General features: G+C 33.3%; 1 pseudogene; it reads right to left on the reverse strand.

The window, feature by feature from the left end:
- Nucleotides 1-1,495: 1,495 nt before the first annotated feature.
- The window catches only part of LOC150020076 (small ribosomal subunit protein eS27 pseudogene), a 42,732-nt pseudogene continuing 23,015 nt past the window's right edge, over nt 1,496-21,212 (reverse strand).

The raw sequence follows: 21,212 nt of genomic DNA on the forward strand, positions 1-21,212 counted from the left end.
TTTTGAAAAGTGCTTTTGTATAGAGTAATATACTGATGCAACATTAGAATCTGTTTTTCTCTCTGCTAGAATAACACATTTTCTTGAATTATTGGTCTGCCCTTAATAGGTTGTAAAAGGTGTATCGTTACTTTCTGAACAAACTGCCTGGAAGGCAAAAATTCTGTGTCATATTAGAGTTGTTTTTAATGCTATATTTTGACTTCATCATGACCTTAATTATTTGAGAAAATAAGCTTTTCCTTCTTTGTGCTATGATTCTTTACAATCAGCTTATGCATACTTTAAAATCTTTTATTGTCACTGATTTTTGTCTGACTTCATTCTGCATGCTACAAAACAAGCAAAGGTTCTTGCCAGTTGCACTATTTTTTAGTGAACTTTCATCAGATCTTTTGCCTTTGAAAATTATCAACAGTAAGTTAATCATGACTGTTTTAAACTCTTGTGTACTCTTTATATAGTTTCTTGTTTTATGCTTCCTGGAAAACACTTGAAAACCATCTATAAACCAGAATGCTTTGTGTTCAAAAAAAGGACTGTCTCAGAGACCCTCAGAAAATGACCTTTTCAAGTACCCTTGGACATAGATTTCGGATGGCATTGTTAAAATAACTGAGACCATACCATTGGACTGAGTGAGGATTTTTAGAATTCCAGTATAAAGGCAGTTGAGTTCATGACACTATTAACCTCAAATCAATCAGAACAAGATTTAATTATATAGGAATGATATAAATGATGAAGAATGATTATGGTTTTTGCTTGGAGTATTGCTGATACTTCAGCATCTTATTTTATGCATATAAAGAATTTCTTTCTTTTTTCTCTTATGTTCTCTATAAATCTTAACAATCTAATTGATTGTGTGCTTGTAAATAGAAATGAAGCAATTATCCTTCTCTCTCTAGTGGATCACTTCTGATTTTGGAAACACTTATTGATTAAGTATTCTGATTTCATCATTATATAAGTTTTGCTTAAGTTCAATAAGGATCTGTCTTCCTTTATCAACAAGACATAATTGGAAACACTGGTTTTGACTAAACTGTCATATTTGAAAATGATGCTTTCAATCAGATATGACCAGGCACTTTCAAGGAGCTGAAATTGTCTTTATAGAGCCATAGTCCTGTTAAAAAAAACTAATGAAATACCTAGTTTACAGATCTCCCAGACTTGCTGTTGAATAAGGAAGGGCATTTCCTTGCAGGCATAGGAAACAGGATATGTTAAGGATGTTTAGAAGAGAAAAATTAATCCAAATCTATAGGTACTGCAAGTGAAATCTGATGGTGAGTTCTTGACTTGGCTTCCAAGTTTCAAGATATTCTTTATTTGTCATTAATTTTGATCAACTGAGAAATGACTACAGGGAGAAATTTTGTATTTCAATTGAAAACTATAACTCAGTCATGCAGGTTACCATATTCTCATCTTTTTTTTTTTTTTTTGTATCCAAAATGTGTTTATGTGGGTCTTGATTCAGGTGCTTTTAGTGCTGCTTCATTCTGAAGGTGCATCCTTCTTTAAGCCTTGTTTTTCCCCCAAAGGCTGACGGAAGGCAGTGGAGCAGTCAATGCATCAAACTACCATTTGGTCCTGGATAAAGATGGTGTTGATTTTATAGCAGTCTGGGCATTTCACACACATGAAATAGGAACTGGGGCTCTGCACCACATGCTTTGTCTCATGTTTCCTCTCCTCTTCTGGAGATGATGAAGGAGGTCCCTAAAAAGAGGCACTCTGTTGTGGGGAGGTCATCATGACCAGAAAGGCTATTCTGATACTATTAATTATTTTTGAGCTATCTTGCATTATTTTGATAATTATAAGTAATTGATGGACATAAAAAATCAGTTTTGTTATCTACATGTAAATTGGACTAGATCCTTTCATATGGCACACATTGTCAATCCTTAAAATATTCCAACTTTTTTAGTTTCCTTCAATATCTGGTTATGCCTCAACTGTTCCCAGTTTTCTATTTCCTTCCTGACTTGGTATTTTCAAGAGCTAAAACCTGACTAAGTAAATTTTTACTGAATTCTAGGTTGTCGTGTAACAGGCCATTTTCCTCAACATCTGAAGAAACACTGTGAGCTACATTCTGGAGACTTAAAAAGACTATGCAATGGTCAGATTCATCCCCGGACAGTCTGCTGTTTGGATCCTCAGGAAGTCTCATAAAATGTTCTGGTCATGCACGATGTTAGAGGAGAGATAACTGGACAACACCACCAGGAACATCAACATCTTATTAGCATCAAGAAAGTTAACAGTTCGTGCTGCAAAACTGAAATATTTTTACCTCTAAGCCTCTTGGAATTCACTGTTCTGGATAATTTCCAAAGTTCTACTTTTGGATCTTCATTTTAATACAACCTTTTACATTAATATCTCTCTTTTTCATTTCAGACACTTTTCTTTTAAGATGTTTGAACCTAACGCAACTGATTGTTGCAACAACCTCTCAACACATGGTTTAATTGGCTATACAAAGAAACGCCAATAAAAATCCTCAGGAGTCTATTTCTTAGAACCCACTTTGCCCACTCTGATTTATAACCACCTCTGAGTTGTTGAGTGATGGATAATATTAATTTGACTTGAGCAAATGGGAGAACTGACAATATTAAACACCACTTAAGTCCTGTGCTCCTGGAAAGCATGACAGTTAAAAAATTTCCCCTGATAATTTTGTGTTCTTTAAAACTCACTGCAAAGAATCACCCCTTCTCATGTGACTTAGATAAGAGTCCAGGATGCCACCAATCTGTTTAGCTATGACAAGGCTAGACGCAGACCAAGTTCCCAGACTTTGTCTAATATATGATTAGCTGAACTACATGTACTCACTGACCAAGCTGGAAAACATACCTGTTAGCTTTACTTGAGTAAACTTTAGTTCAGTTTCTTTCTCCCTTCAGAACACAATGCATTGAACTTGACCCATGCCTACCCTGATCCAACATTGAAATGTAGGCAAACCCTTTAACAGCCCCTCTGAGGAATCAAGAATCAGTGGACCTCAAGGAAAAACATTTTTGACTAACAGTCTGATCACACCACCACTCATCCCACACTTCTCATTCAGTTTTTTTTAGCCTTGTTATTCATCCCTGTTTTAAAAAAAAAAATTATTTTTTCTGTCTGATGTTGTAGACTTGTACATCATATGGTCAGAGTATTCTCTCTATTGCAAGAGTCTCCCTTCCCCAATTGCAGCAGTGCCCTTCCTTCTATTTCAGTTGTTCACTTAATAAAGCTTCTTTTTTATCTAAGCTTTGATTTTTTTTTTTTTTACTCTGTTATTCTGCGACTTCAGAAAAGTTTTCTTTCTTCTTACTAAAGTAGATCTTTGAAGAGTGTTTCCTCATTTGGAATTCAGGGGTAAAAGTAAATATAAATGTCCCTTCCTAATCTTAGATAATACTGTTAAACTGCACAATAAAAACCAGGCTTAGTTAATTCACAAAATGATGCAGAAATAACAAGGCACTAGAAAAGCAAACAAATGATAATTTTTCTCTCTGATTTATATAATCTTTTGAGTTAGTTTAAAAACTAACTTTAAAATACCACATGTTGAATTGTGACCCACTACACATAAGCATCTCGCTCCACATTGACTTACTGTACAAAATTAATTTCACCACAATTGGTTTACACATGCTCAATAAGTAAAATCACTGATCACATGCTTGTACACAATAGGCTGTCAAATTACTCTAAAAAACTCCAAACATATCTTCTCAATTTCTGTATTTAGCTTTCCGGGTATCTGTAACAAACACTTTGCAGGTCATCCCTGCAGGCCAGTAGCACTTACTATGAATTCTTAGGCTTTAGGGTTGCTTTTAAGGCAACGCTTGATAATTTTGTCATTATCACAATAATGGCTCAATTCTGGACTAAGTTTTCCTGTTGTTCAACCAAAAATGCTCTCTTGTTCCCCTCTATGAAATATCGAGTCTTCAGTTAGGTAAGCAGTTAGTAGATAAGATGTGCACGTTAAGATTGAATATTAAAAGTCCTCCTAGTTTTAGTAAAGACTAAATTAAATTAGCTACAGACTTATAACTGTCCAGTTTTTAAATATTCATTTTATAACTTATTGTAAAGAGAAAAATGGATATGCCCCTTGTATCTTTGAAGATCAATGGGTGAATCCCTAACTCACTGTATATTAGGTTCATTACTAAAGTTTTCTTTTTTTTTGCATTTTTTCTTACTGTGTTTTAATGTGATCTTTATGTTCACTTGATATTATCTTGCTAATGTTTTTCTTCAACATCTGAAAAATACAATCAACTGATAAATTAATCAAAATATCAAAGATGAAGAATTTGCTGCACAGTCAACCTAGGAATTCCTAACATCTTATCCTCAATATTAAATTTTTATTATTTCAGCTCTGAAAGATAGGCTCAAGTAATTTAACATACTTAATATATGTGGTGGATAAACTAACAAGAAATTTTATTGAAATAAGTGAATGTTATTTAGTGTGTGGACACAGCATTTAACATAAACAAAAATTTTAAAAAGTCATGTTAGCACATTACCTAGATCAGACATTAACATGGAAAAGCAGATTGTTGAACTCATTGCTCACTCTTTCAATAAACAACAGATTGGGTGGCCACAATGCGACTGAGTTAACATTTTCACTCCTTCTTGATAGATTAAATGAAAGTTAGAAAGCATTTTAATGTTCACAAAATATTCACTGTGAGTGAAGCTGTGTATAGTTTAGTGTTAAGTACATTCAAATTGTTACACAGAGTAACCCCTCTTCCTCTCCCCAATCACCCTTGCAAGGCCACAGCCAAAAAAGCCAAGGCCACAAAATAAGTAGTAAGCAAAGAAAATATTTCCTATCCAATATCACGAGTTCCTCAATGATAAACACAATTAAAATTCATGAACTACAATTCTCTCATATCTACAGTGTGCATAAGACAGGAATTAATTCATGGTCTGCATATTTGGTTTTGTTCAACTGCTTAGCAAAACATCCACAGCACCTACAACATAATTGTTCATCTTTCATTAATACATAATTACATTACACATCACTCCAAAATATAATTTCATAAAAGGTTTTTAGCAATAGCTTCTTCTGCTTTCTCCTAGATAGTAATATTTGTCATTAATATTGCAGTAAACTATACAGTTTTATAAGCTGCTTTTGCTGTAAAGAATAAAACCTTAAATGCCTCTCCTGCATTTTGTCTCTCCTGTACCTTCAGTAACAATATTAATCAATTTTACTTCATCAAAATAATTTTATGCATGTTGTAAAAATATCTCCCTTAGTTTACTGGATCAAGAATAAAAGAATGGATGACTTTAAAATAGTATCTTATGCTCATAGATTCCCCAGGTTGCATGACGATTTCCAATTTATTCCTTTCAGCTCCCCCCAAACCCCAATCATGCAATGAATGAAAACAACCATCACCACTACCACCATCACTCCACCAGACAACCTGGTGTTTAAGACCATTGGTGGAGTGTAGAATATAAGCATAGAATAAAGGATAGTTGTTCAGTCACAGGTAATGATATAAACGGAATTGGGCAAAACCAAAGTATCACTTCTAGGTCACAGGATGGTTTCATTAGTGTTCAAATCAAAGGACCGCAGTCCATCTGTTGGTGGACCTGTCCATGGGAAACAAAAACAAGAGCTCAGTATTTAGCAAAGATAAATGCAGGCATCTGGCATTAAAAAAAAAAAAGTATTTTCTGCCTAACACCTCATAATATCAAGGGCTTTTAGCTCTATTTTCTGCCCTCATTTCTTTTTCCCTTCTCTGCCCTCTTCTTTCTTTCTTCCCTTTTTTCTCTTCTTTTCTCTTTTCTTCCCTTTCTGTATCATCTTAGTCTTTGTTGATGATGACAAAGTGGGTGATTTCCTTTACTTCTATGGTCTAGGAGAGTGGACTGTCCCTCAGGGTACAAGAGAGAAACTTCACAAGGAAGTAGAGAGAACACATCCATTAATCCTTCAAGTAATAATCCTTCCAGACATACATGCCCATTTGACAAGGTTTTATAACCAAACAAGAACTGGGAATTGTGGTAGATTAATCTCCAGTCATATATAATTCAATTTTTTTAGGTATTCATAAATGTGCTTCTTATTTGCACTTTTCTTTTCCTGCTGCATATGTGAAATCATGACACTTGCAGATTGATGTGTCCCAGCATATACAAATTTGCATTTTTTATTCACCGCTGGAGACCAGTTCACTCTTTGTTTATGATTTTATTTTGGGCTGTACTATTTATGTTACTCTTTTCATCAATTTTTATGCTTCAGTGAATCACATTTTAGTCATGGGTCCATTTTTGAGAATTGGGGATATAATGCCACACAAGCATAAAAACAGAATTACAAATTTAATAATGTTAACAACAGCATGAAAATGGCATGAAAATATATTAGGTGAGACAAACTGTATCTTTTTAGCAAAATATTTACAGACACACAAACCAATGTGGTCCTTAAAAAGACATGCATAACTTTAGAAGGCATAATTATCATAATTGCATGAAAAATGAGATTTGTACGCAAATCAGAAGTAAACTTATATCTCAGATTTGTTTAAGGCTGTAAACTAAATAGTTTTATGAATTTCAAATTTTTTCCTTCAAACTGTCAACTTGCCTCTGACATCACCATGAGCCATTCTATAAAACTACTCTGGCTGTCAAAGCAACATGTCTCTTTGCCCATTTCTTGTCTTTAAATTTATTACAAATTACCTTTTTTTGACATTTTCTTTTGAAATATTATGTTTACACACATATAATAATTAGGAAATATATTAGAATGACCCCTGTGTTTTGGCCTCTTATCATAATTTAAAGCAAATAATAAAGAGCACAGGAGAATCAAAACTTACTTGATCTTAGCATGCTTATATATAAGAAGCCAGATGAAACACAGCACTAGCTTTCCTTTGTCTCCAGCTTACATCTCCTCCACAAAATATACAATGACTGCATCCTTACTCAAGAGGGCTGCTGTGTTATCTCAAGAGCATGAAGAATCTGAAGATAAGAGACTGATACTTAAGAAAAAAATTATTGCTGATGACAACAATAATAATATTGCATATCCATTTAGAAAAACGGCCTTTTGGAAAGATCCAAAAATTCACCTCCCTGACATGCACTAAATGTTATCATGAATAATCATATATGTTTACATTTAAAAAATACTTTGATGGATTATGTAAAAAATATTTGGCAAGTTAATTTTATTGCAAAAATAATTATTCACTACCTTAGTACCAAGAAACTAATTAGTTTAATTAACTTCAATATTTTTCCCCTTACTTTAGAAATAGGAATACTACTATCTATTTTTTATTTTTTTTCTGAAAGTATACAAGGTGGGGCAAAAGTAGGTTTCCTGTTGTGAGTAAGTAAAATACAGAGTTTATTCTTGCACTAATATTTGTTAATTATTGTATTATTTTTCCATTTGAACAAATGTGAAGTCCCACTCTATATTATAAAAATCAAATGGGAAAATGTAAATTTAAGTTGAAAACAGAAAGAAGCTTCATAAACATAAAGTTTTGAAATAAACATATCTCTGTTCAAATAAGGAAATATTTATCAATGCTGATAGATTTAACGTCAATGGCAGAGCATTCCTAAGAAAAACCTGCTTTCTCCTTACTGCTAGGTATATTTCTACATGGTATTATCATAAAAAAATTGCCAAAGCTGTCATTGTTTCAAGACATCTAAGATCAGTCAGTTATAAGCTTTTTAGTGTGTTTGGTTTTATCATTTTGTGTCTGCTATAAAAAGTGAACTTTCTAGTATCTCTTTTATTTTGACAGAACTATAGATTCTAAATTCTATTATGATGTTAAATGATGTCATCTGTATTAAAAATCAGCCATTATGACAGCTATATTTTACAACTATATATCTAAGAAGAGGGTCATATCTGAAACCCTTGACTATTATTTTGAGGATCTAGAGGGCTCCTAAGACAGTCCAACCTAAAAGCAGATGATCTGAAAAGGTGAATAATTTGGGGGAATCTAAAAAACAGCATAGAAAGAATAAAAAGGGGAAATTTTAAAATAGGGACAACTATAAAATACATACTTTGACAAATATAGACCCTCTGATAAAAAGAATAAAATACATACATATATTTTGAAATAATCATCATATTTCTTTGTACATATACTTGAAATAGCTTTAAGAGGTTCTGTCAAGGCTATTACTAGATATATGCAACTATGATCACTTTTGTTGCTTAATACATGGCAGAGTGCTTTAAAATCAGTCACTAGGATTTTTACTGGATAAGCCAATAGAAGAAAGAGAGAAAGACACTGAATTGCTTGTTACCAAATATCATCACGTCAGCTGAGGATGAAAACTCAGGGTTCTATTTTTGGTAAACAGTCTGAGAACATGTAGACTCAAAAATAATGAGAGATTTTTACTGACTGACTAGAAGAAAGGAGGTGAAGGAATTAGCCAGAAAAAATATATGCATGATCCAGAGACACAGGCAATGATGTGGGTGATGGCCTGATGGGGGAGCAGGGGCTGGGTGGATGTGGAAAAGGGGGGGCGGAGGGGACAAATGTAACAGCATAAGCAATAAAAAATAAAGAAAAAGAAAACCCTCTCTTCTCTCCTTTCAATAAAGAATAAATTAATTAATCTGGTGACTATAGACATACATTTGCAAAAAAAAATTAATGAGAGACTAGTGACAAAGGAAAATTGTTAAAATATGTAAACAAGTCAAATAAAGGCTAAAAATTTCTAATTGAACAATATGAAGCATAGTTTGAGAAGACAAGTATTGGAGTTGTCTTGAACAAGTTGATTTCCATAGACCAAACTTCATCTAATAAAAGAAGGTTGGTATAAATTATCCTTAAGATCTCTCTAAGCATGAAAAGCAGGGCAAGATTTTAAAAGTACAGGTTTTAAGGTCTTTATTGCCTTGGTTTCAATCTAAAATTCATCACAACTGGCTGGGTGAGCAATGACAAATTAACCATCATGAGTCTAAATTTACTTGGAATATAAGCATCCACTTTCAGTATTGTCGTGGGAATTATGTAAAATAATGAAAATTAAGTGTTTAGCACAAAAACTGATATTTAGTAAGCACCAAAACATAACAGTCTTCTTCACCTATTCCCCTTTATTAATCTAAAATTCTATGACTAGTAAGAGATAGAATACCCAAGTTATAATTAAAATATTATTGTCTCTAGGTCATCCTAGGTAAGTGAACTCAGGCTAGTAACTGCATTTCTTTATGTATAAAATTGGGTTTTAAATATATGCTTTCTTTCTTCTATGGTTGTTCTTATAATAAAAAATGTGAAGACACAGTCACAAAAAGAGCTATACTCATGGATGGGGCAGGGATGAACACTTCTGAGTGCTTACAGAGTTCTAGATGATTTGCTCACAGTTTCGGTCACTCTTCATTACTACTGTGAGGCATTTTTTTATTTCACAGGTACAAATATACGGAAAGGGTAAGTAGCATGGCCACAGTCATCCAACTGTTAAGTGACTGAGCAGCAAATTCAGTCCAGGTACATGCTCACATACCTACTCTACACATGACTTCTGAAGTACTAATGGTGTTAATGACAGAAAAGGACTATTTGAAGAATTATAAAGGGAAGGGTGAAAAATAGGCTAAGAGATGTTATGAGCAATTATTTAAATGTCTGTTCATTTAGCAGAACAAAATAAAACTAAGCTGATGAGAAGGAGTAATAGATAATAAGTAAACAAATCACAGAGGAAAGGGATAATGACAATGTGAATAATATATGTGTCTCATAGTGTATTTTTCCTATTTTTATAAAACTGACAGTGAGAAAAGGAAGATAAATACATGTTAATTCATCATATATTCTAATACACGTCAGCTGAGATTAAAAGAACCATGCCAGTTGCTGTGACTACAGATGGAGAGCAAAGAAATCCTCCACGAGCCCCATGGGTTTATAGAAGTCTATCAATCACCCTGCCACTCTTCCGGGTCGTTATTCAAGTTGCTATTCCCAATTTTGCTGGATATATCAGATCAACTCCAGCTCCACAGGTAATTTTTCTCCCTAATGGGTTTGGAATTTGTTCTTTTTTATTATCTTTGGGCTAAAGTGCTGCTCAAAGTTATCAAAAATGGTAGTAAGAATGTCAGTCATTAGCTGTGTGTGTGAGAAGTGAAGGAATGTGGGGTTGTATTATTTAATTCATAAACTCTTATTTTATTATTACCACTTAGGGGATTTTAAAAATTTAAATGTATAGAGACAATAGTTATTTAGTGTTAGTTATATTAACTGTGAATATCATGCTGCCTTATCTTCCTATTAACATAATTATTTATATATATTTTTGTTTATTTCACAGTTTTCAAAGATGGGGAAAATATGACTACATGGTTCCAAGTTGATATAAAAATTGGACACATATCTAGTCATTTGACCAATGAAGAAAAACACACTAAAAATTTAGTTACACATATACTAAAATTCAATCAGCAATAAAAAACATATACATATATATATAAACATTTATATAATATATTATAGTAAAGCAAGGATAACCCTTGGTCTTATTTGCAAAGGAAGTTTATTATTTTGTCCCACAAACCTGTTGTGCTGGTGTGTAAGACATTAGGTTATGTATGGATGATAGATGTACAAAAAAGAGCAAGACCCTGACTTTAAGTAAGAAAACAAAAAAAGATAATGCTAAAGAAATATGCTAATTGTAACATTAGAGGCAGATGTAATATTGAATTATCATCTAATTTGTAAGTTAATTCAGGAAGACTTCCTGAAAGATATGAAAACTAAAATGAATATTAAAAATTAGTAAACATTAGGTGAATAAGAAAAAACATGGCAGGCAGCAGGGCCTTAGAAGAAAAAGATAGTGTTTATGAAAGATCCATAGGCATTTTAATATTTCTAACTTTAATTTGATATTCATAAAGGCAGGCCTTTTTATTTTTTTGGTCACAGATGCATTTCCAGCATCTAAAACAGTGCCCGATTCATTGTAACTATTAGGTGAATAAATGATTGCATTAATAATTAAATTATTAAATGCAAGCCAAAGCACAGAGGATCATGAATTTGGATTAGAACTAGATCACAAAGTATTTTGAAATATTCCTTGGTGACCCTTTTTGTACCTTTCCCTTCTCGTTTAGGCCCTTCCCAGCTCTGGGATACTAGTGATGTAATTTCCCTTCATAATATACCTATGTCCATTTACCTTGGGATTTATCTTTGCTGATGGGGGATAAATTAACTTCCCTTAAATTCATCATGGTAGAAAACTTTTCCAAATATTACTTTTAGTCAGGCATGGCAATGTGAAAAGACTATTGCTCATGCTCACTGGAGTCAAAAGCATTGAGTTCCTATCTCAAGTCTGACATGAATCAAGCCTACAACTTTGAAATAGCTATCTTTAAAATGCCTAAATCACAAGTTAAATAAAAATTAAATAAGTAATAAATATAAAAAGTTTTGTAAATTCTAAGACATGACATGAATGTAAATAATTACCAATTTATTTTTGCTTACAACATTTAAAAACCAAGAAACTAAATAATATGTATGAAAATCTCACACATTATCCCTGTTGTTGGATAACATTTTGTAAAACATGGATAAACATTCTTGGAAACTTTATAATCACACCATTTAAGCAACTTCTTTTTCCATTTATTTAATATAAACTAAAACCATGAGGATATTAGAGATTATTATTTATCACCAAATAACTCTTAACCTCTTTGTTTCTTGATCTCAAATTTAAAGGAAATAGCATTCTCTGATCACTTTATAAACACCTTCCCAGTTAATCCTCATAATAACTAATGCTACAGGATTGCCATCATGATCATCTATTTTTACATATGAAGCAATTAGGAACCCTGGATAGGTCAAATGTACTATACCTACTTCCATAATATTTGGGCTTCTAGCATATATGATATCTATCTCTCTCACCTTGGTTAATCAATTAATATGGGATAAAGTTATTAAAAAGAGATACTCCTCATTATAATATAAATAATCATATAATAACTACTACATTTTTCTTTTGGCCTTCATCATAATAAGAGAATATTTGCCTTATAGACAAGATGGATAATTGTTTATATAAATTATTATTCATTAGTCTCATGCCATTAATTTGCATGTTTGTTATATTATTTTGTGTATACATGTACAGGTATAGCAAAACACACATATGTGTATATACACGCATATATACATGCATGTACGCATACATACTATATACTTAACATTAATTTCTTTCCTTCACTGTCCCTGTGAACACTTGCATTTTTCTCTTTGTGATAAATCAATTAATCTTACATATACTAAATTTACTTGTTCCTGATTTTATGCACAATATATTACAAAAATGAAAAGTAGTCTTTCAAATGAGACACATAATAAATTAGATGAAACCAAACATGTTAACATTAATTAATGAAACTTGGAGGCCAACATTCCTCTGAAGAGAACAAAAGTATATTGATCTGGCACAATTAATGAGACAGGGGATTATAGAAAGGATACTTTAGCTCTACAGATAACCTAAGGTTTGTGAGATCATCAGAGAAAAAAGCCAGTACCTAAATGATCATTCTTTCTTATAGAAATGGAGTCATAAAATGTCAAAATAATCCTAATGAGTGATTAATACATGACATGTCATAAATTTTCCCATTACCTTTCAGATTAACATCATATTATAAAATACACCTTTTACTCTTTGGGCCATGGTGACACCCAGTAAAATAAGGACATATGTTATTTTTAATTATATTTAATATTGTTTTTGTTATTTTTCTTTCCAGATGGATAGTGTGTTCACTTCCTATTTTTAAAGAAAGCAAAGTAGAGAACTGGTGACTATTATAAAGACACACCAAAAAATGTGTTGTTACTATGGCAATAAAAAAGAGAACAAATATCCAAATTCTTTTTCGCGAAGTTCAATTTATCTGTGATATTTTGTACTTCCTGCAATAAGTATAAACAAATACTCTTCATGTAACATTTTCAATTAAATTAAACATTTCTACTTAATTTAAATATATTGAACACCTGCTATGTTCCTGGTGATTCAGTATATGTACAAACATCACTAAAATACCTTTTCTGACCTTTTTGCAGTCTGTTTGGGAGAAACTGTTAGACTGATAATCTTAAAGTAAAAAGTGATTGCACAGGAAGTGATGCTTGTAACATTCCCTTCAACTTAAACAAAAATTTAAATTTATTAAAATTTAAAAGATTGCTTTCTTAAACTAAAAGCAGACTGCCAGGAGTAAATAGTCACAAAATCTTCTTAACCAGTAGACTATATATAGAAGGTAGTATGAAAAATCACTGTAGAATGTAATCAAATTATAAGGAAGAATCAAATATTTTTTTTAAAAAAGAAACGCACTTCTCTAATGATACCTTTTAAAACTTGGATATAATAATGGTAGTTCACTGCGTAAAACCCACAGATACCAGTGAGAACTAGTAACGTTGCTTAAAAAGCCTCTTGAGATGAAACTTTGCTACCTCCAAAGTTGTTTCTCTTTTCTCATTACTCAGTTCTTCTGACCTTCTTTCAATTCCTTGAACCTCTTTATATGTTATTCGCTCCCTGGAACATCTCTCAAACTCCAAGTATCATATTAATATCCTTGTAAAAGTCTAAGCTTTCTCTAAATTCCACCACCATCATCCTTAACCATGACTCCTGCCCCCACTAGACCAGCTCAGTTCCACTATATAATTTCATATCATCTTATCTCCATTAAATTTATCCCACATTATAATTAAATATGTTTGTGATTTGTAAGCTTTATTGAGACAAAAAGATATCTCTTTGCTTACAGTATTTTTTCTAGTGCCTATCACAGGACTGGACATATAATAAGAGTATAATAAATACCTGGTTTGGCTCAGTGGATTGAGCGTTGGCCTGCAAGCTAAGTGTCGCTGGTTCGATCTTCCAGTCAGGGCACATCAGAGAAGGAAAACTCTGACTCCAAAAAACCTCCGCTGCCTTGCGGCATACCTCTTCAGGGGAAAGGCTAAGGGAGTAAACCCCGACAGAAAATCCGGAGCCGGAGTCCCTAAGGCGGTTTGACGTTGTAGTCAACACCGGCAACTCCTGCGGCGCACCTGAAGCCAAGCTGTATTGACTCCGTCTTTCCCTTGGACCCTTCAGCTGCGAAGAGAGGAGGGGTCTGCTGCATGGGCAACAGCAGACCCTCCATATCACCCTGCCCAGGCTCTGTAGCTTCAGCTTCACTGGAGAGGACACTCCAGCGTCATCGCAAGATGTCGATTTAACACGGGAGGAGACAGATACCGTGTCACTCCCGAGTCGGACTGCACAGCCATTCTCGGTGGTGCAGATAGACTCTTAAGAAGCTACACCATCGTCTCTCGAGACGGACAGCTGCCGGAGAATAAATATTTGTTAAATATTTTTAAGATTGCATAGTAATGAAAAAGAAGAAAGACTACTAAAAAGAAGTAATACTGAAGACAATAAGAAAAGCTAAAACACTTTTTTTTTGTGAGGCAAAATAAATATAAATAATAAGTCCAGGAAGAAATATTTATACACTTCTATAAAAAAAGGAGAAAACAAATGTTATTAAGAGGTTCAGAGAAAATTTCACCATGGAAGGGATAGTTCACTTGAATTTAAAAAAATGTGGAAAGTTTAAGAAGCAAAGAAGGAAGCAAGGGAAGTTACTGTGGGAGACAGAATAAAGGCCTCCCAAACATGTTTAGGTCCTAATCCTCAAAAGTGGTAGCAATGTTTGTTACCTTACAAGGCATATACCTTTGCAGATATGATTATGTTTGCAATCTTGAAATGACTAAGTTAACCTGAATTTTCTGCAGAGGTCCAAGGTAATCACAAAGGACCTTATTAAGAGGGAGTTAAGAAGGCAAATTTATAAAAAGGAGATACAACAATAGAAGTAAATATTGGAGTGATGCACTATGAAGATGAAGGAAGATCAGGAAATTCAGGAGACTTTAGAAATTGGGAAACCAAGAAAATATATTAGAGAGGAACTTCCTCAACTTGAGAAAGAACATCTACCAAAAAACCAGCAACTAACATGCTTTATGATGAGACACTAGATGCTTTCCCTCTAAGATCAGGAAGAAGGCAAGGATGTCCCCTCTCATATTTCCTCTTGAACATCATTCTGAAGTCTTAGCTAATGCAATAATACAAGAAAAGGAAATAAAATCCATCTATATCAGAATGGAAGAAATAAAACAATTTGTCTATATAGAAAATACAAAGAACTTCTAGAAGAAAAGAGTAGAAAACCAAGGTGAATTTGAATTTGGCAATGATATAATATCAAATGCATAATGCATGAAGGAGAAATTAATATTTTTTCATTAAAATTTAGAACTTCTGTTCTACAAAAATAACACTGCTAAGAAAATGAAAAAGCAAGTCACACACTGGAGAAAATATTTTCAAACTAGATATTTGATGTAAAAATAGGTATTTATATCCCCCAAATATGCAAGAACTCTAGAAATGCAACAATAAGAAATGAAACTACCCAATTAAAAAGGCAGAAGAACTGACCAAAAAGGATATACAGATGGCATATACACATCGTAGGTCATTAGGGAATTGCAAATTAAAACAATGAGATGGCACTACACACCTACCAGAATGGGTAATATCTAAACTGCTGGCAGCACCAAATGTTGTTGAGGATGTGGACCAAAAACAACTCTCAGTCATTGCTGGTGGGAATGCAAAAATGGTACTGCCAATTTAGAAGACAGTTTGTCAGTTTTTGTTTTGTTTTGTTTTGTTTGGCTTTGATTGACTTTTTTGTTTTGTTTCACATACAATCCATCAATCAAAATAAGTAGAACAGTTACATTCACACTAAATCCTATACACAAACATGTATAGAAATTTCAGTCATAAGTACCAAAAACTGGATGCAACCAAGATATCTTTCAATAGGTGAATGGAAACATAAACTGATGTACGTCCATACAATGGGATGTTATTCTTCCACAAAAATAAATGGTCTATCAAGCCACAAAAAAGATACAGAGGAAACCTAAATGCATATTACTCAGCAAATAAAGCCACTCTGGAAAGGCTACATACTGTATAATTCCAATTATTTTGGAAAAGGAAAAACTTTAAAGACAGTAAAATGATCAGTAGTTGTGGAGAAAAGAGAAAGAGAAACGTATAGGTGGAACACATGGCACTTTTAGAACAGTGCAACTCTTCTGTATGATGCCTTAGTGGTGAGTATGTGACATTATGTATTTGTCAAAAACCTGTTGAGCTCTAAAACAGAAAGGTTGAACCCAAATGTAAACTACTGACTTTAGTTAATTATAATGTATCATATTGGTTCATCAACTGTAACAAACCACATCAGTCCAAGATGTTTAGAATAGAGAAAAACTTAAGTGGGAGGCAACAGGTGAGAGAGAGGAAGGATTATATAAGAACCCTCTGTACTTAGTACTCAGTTTTTCTGTAAGCCTGAAACTGCTCTCAGAAATAACCTTTATGAATTTAAAAAAAAATAGAGGTTGGTTAAAAGAAACAAACTTACTGTTTAGTCTCATATTACCACTAGGCAAAAAGTAGACAATCAGAAAGGGCTAATGTTTTGCTTTTTGTTTTATTTATATTTCTATCTGGTGTGTTTGTCCAAATCAAAAATGTTCTCCTAAAAGACGTATTTTAAAACAGTTGTCAAATTATTAATAAAGGTAGCACTTCTGACATCAGGTGAGAATCAGTTCTGTATTTCAACAGCAAAACATACAAAAGTTTGCATTCTTTAAGGATTCCATAAACTGCTTACTAAACTTTCACAGACCTACTTAAAAAGACACACACACACACACACACAAAAGAAACAACAACAAGAATTAGGTAAAAAAAAAAAAAAATCAAAGGTTTGAAAAAAACCAACAACAAAAGGTCAACTCCTGTCTTATTTTACACACAAGCACAGCTTCTATGAAATATGTTTATTTATTTTATTCAATGGCTGACTCCAAGCATTCTACAGAGAAACAAATCTGCTCCAAAGGCCTACATAACAAATATTTTCAAACATAAGATTAGATCTAAAAGTGAAGTTGACCTCTTTATCATGAGGAAAACTGTGGAGAACTGAAAAGTTCTTTCATTGAGACACTTAACAGAACAACAGTGCAGGACTTGTTGGGGTTATAACATAGATGATACTCAAAGCCTGAATTTAAATACAGCATCTGAGAGTATAACATTAGCTTAGCCCAAGGTCAAATATTATGATTTCTATGCAGTTATGAGATTATATACTATTTATTCTCCCCCAGAAGAAGATGTTTTCAGTAATAAAGTTTCCACTAGAGCTCAATTTATTCTCTATAATTATAATATGTAGACTAAAAAACAAAGTTGTATAAAGATTTATGTTACTAAATCAAAAACATAGAAAAAAGTAAAATATATAATAGATTTAAGTGTCAATGCATACTTGTCATCTACTGTTGATAACTTCACACAGGTACCAAAATATAGGTGATATTTTCATCATCATGATTTGCTTGTAACAGAAGGCTATTATATACCTTCAATCTTCGATAAAAAATTTTATGCTTCAAAGGAGTGGAAGCTCCATATATAATATAGGATAAAGGACCAAAGTACCATTATTAAATTTTTCTATGAAAGCTTTGATCAAAAAGACTGCAGGAAATGATTTTATGGCAATAAATAATCTTCAAATATTAAATGTATTAAAAATGTTGAGAAAATATATAAAAAGGTATTTTAATAGTGGGACTTTATCCTCTGGTTCAGTTGGCAGGTAACAAAAAATAACTTTATACTAATAATTTCCAACAGTATTTTCTCCTCCTCTTCTTAAAAGTAGCTGAAAACTCATCTCCTTCAAAAAGTCTTAGCTAAGCAACCTTCTTGAAATCCACTTTTATTCTACATTTTAACTCATAATTGTGGGTCATAATATGAATTAAATTAAATGTATCTCTGCAAATAATACTTAATCTTTATTCCAGATGCATATTTCTAGAGAACTGTGCCCTGGATTTTATTACTTTTAAAGCCCATAACACTTTACAAATGCAAAAAAAGCAGTAAACACAGTATTGAAGCACTTGAAGGTGTTATAATTTTCTGCATATTCATGACTCAGATTATAAGAAAGTATTTAAAATAAATGTTGTATAAGTACATCAGCAAAATTTATTAAAATTTAAATTATCTTAAACTTTATTAGGCATTTATAATTCTTAGACTCCAAACAAAACAAATAAATCATATATCTCTAACCATAAAAGAATGACTAAAATATGCAGTTTAACATAAAAATTACTCTATGATTAAAAAGAATTCAAATGATCTAGATAATTTTTCTAATTATAGGTGTGAGTCAGCAATCTATAGGTTAGTTTCCTTATCTGCAGAATAGAGCTATCATTTGTCCTAAGAAAAACAGAGCATAAACAATAAGTAAATTTATTAGCACACATTAACAATTGAATGCATAATTATATGATTTTATTTATTTTATACAATACATGTGCCATTTTAAAATGTGCAGTAATATAGATTTTATGGTATCCTCATTTTCAAACATTTAATGCTCTTTGAAATAACCATTTAATAATTCAGTATGAAAATAAAAAACAGTGCAATCTGTGGTATTATCTAGATCTTCTTAGCCTTATGAAGTTTCTGGTGTATAGATACCAAATGAACCTGCAAGAATAGGTCATCTGTGCCTCACTTTTCCTGGTTAATATAAAAGTTTGATATAGTAGTTATTTCAAACTCAGCAATTTGGTTAGAACACCTCTACTTCAAACTCCTGAGGAACACTCATGTTTTATATTATATACATATATACACACACATGCACATTCTATATACATATATGTATATCCAAACACACTACCCATATCTACACACATGGATTTATATACACATGCAAATGTAGATAGATAATAGATGGATAAATTAATGTAGTTGTAAATGTGTGTGTGTGTGTATAAACATACTCAAAATGTCAGCAATTTACTAATAAATCAAAATTAAGTTTATACAAATGAATGCACTGTTAAAGAACATCACCTTGACAGATATTTAAAGGAAGGGAGCTATTTATAAGATTTTATGATCTAAACTCAAGTGATTTAAATAATAATTTTTAAGACAGGAATCTGATTGGAGAATTCACTAGATTAGCTTAAAATGTTTAGCATAGATGAAGAAAGAGATAAACAGAGGTGGTGGAGGGAGAAAGAAGGAAATGAAATGTGAGAAAAGGAAGGGAGAGGTAGAGTGTAGAGAGCAGGACCAATAAAATGACATTGGTCCTATCAAAATAGCATAATAAAGTATATAAAACAAAGTGGAGTCACTCATGTTAACTAAAATAACTTTCATTCAGCCATGACACTTCGATTCAAGAGGAAAACTCTTAAAGACACATCTGGCAAGTGGACACACTTAAAATATCTGCCCACATGGTCAGAACAGACACATCTGGCAAGGAAGCACAGCTAAGATACCTGCCCATGTGATACGAATACCATGCCTGCAGAGAGGGACTCCCATAGATACCCTCCTGGGGAAATTCCAATCTTGCTAGCAGGGGTGTCAAGCAAAACAGCCATGTGCCACCCACAGGTGGCTGGACAAATTCCAAACTTGGCAAAAGGAGTGCCAAGACATTTATCTAAAGGACCTAGAAAGGTGCAGCACAGCCCTTTTCAGGTATAACTGAGTCAGGCTTCAGGCCACTGCTGAAACAGCTGAGTTCCACACACCATGTGCTGCTCCGTGCCATGCTGATCTCCCTTGGCATCGGCCGCTGGAGCCTCTGCCTTGCTGCACTGAGGACTTTGCCTGCCCTGCTGCCCACCTGGCTCTGAGATCCTTCCTTGCAATACATTGATAACTCCTCTGCCCACTGTGCTGTCTCCTAGACCTGCAGACTGAGACTCTAGGACTTGGATGCATTTTCCCCCAATGATTATTGTGTTTTTGTGTTACAGTTCTCTTAGATTGTTAAAGTGTGAGTACGATATTAATGCATGTTGATGTTCTACTTTGAGTGAATAAAAACTGAATTCAATAAAAACTGAGTGAATAGCAGTTAACTTATGTGACTTCTTGTCTATTCCTTGGTGCCGGGCTGTACAGCAGACAGCTTGCCCAGCAGTTGCCTGACTGACTTATAGGAAAGACTAGCTCATGAACAGATACTCGTGGCATAGAGGGAGAAAGAAAGTTATTTCTACTGTACTTAAAACTTTCTGCAAACTTATAATTGTTTCAAAAATGCTTTTAAAATTTTACTAAAGCAACAATGCTGGACTGAAGTATTGCTAAATAAACAGGAATTACTCTCCCACCCACACTGAGTTGCAGCAAAATGAGCAAGTAGAAAAGAAAGGGAGGACACGAGATCTGAAGACAATGTTCGCTTCTCAGGGGAGAATGGAATGGAATTCACAAACAAACTGCCTAAAGTAGATGCAGATGACCTAGAGGATGAGGACTCTAGAAAGGAGGACTTCAGAAAAATAATAATAATGAAACTCAAATACTTGACATACTATATGTGAGGTAGAAGCGCACACACAGACAAACACATACAAAAGTAAAGACTACTAGAAAGCAGTATTACAAGAAGAAAGACAATTAGAAATCTCAGGATAAGACAAGAGCTCTGTGTGGGAGAAACCCTGTAGATTTCCCGATATCCATTCTCGCCTTTATCCATATTAATTGTGACATAAGATATAGAAAAAATGGAGTCAGGGAAGATGGTGATAGTGATTTCCTTGACAGGAAGCAATTAGATAATGCTCAAAATCAACATATCAAGAAACATAAGCTTGGTTGCTGTGGCTCAGTGGATTGAGCGTCGGTCTGCAAGCCAAGTGTCGCTGGTTCGATTCCCAGTCAGGGCACATGACTAGGTTGCACGTCAGATCCCCAGTTGGGAACGCAAGTGAGAGGCAACCACACAGTGATGTTTCTCTCCTTCTCTTTCTCCTTTCCCCTCTCTCTAAAAATAAATAAATAAATAAACAAATAAAGAAATT

This window comes from Furipterus horrens, unplaced genomic scaffold (genome assembly GCF_987537825.1).
Source record: "Furipterus horrens unplaced genomic scaffold, mFurHor1.1.pri manual_scaffold_2, whole genome shotgun sequence".
NCBI lineage: Eukaryota > Metazoa > Chordata > Mammalia > Chiroptera > Furipteridae > Furipterus > Furipterus horrens.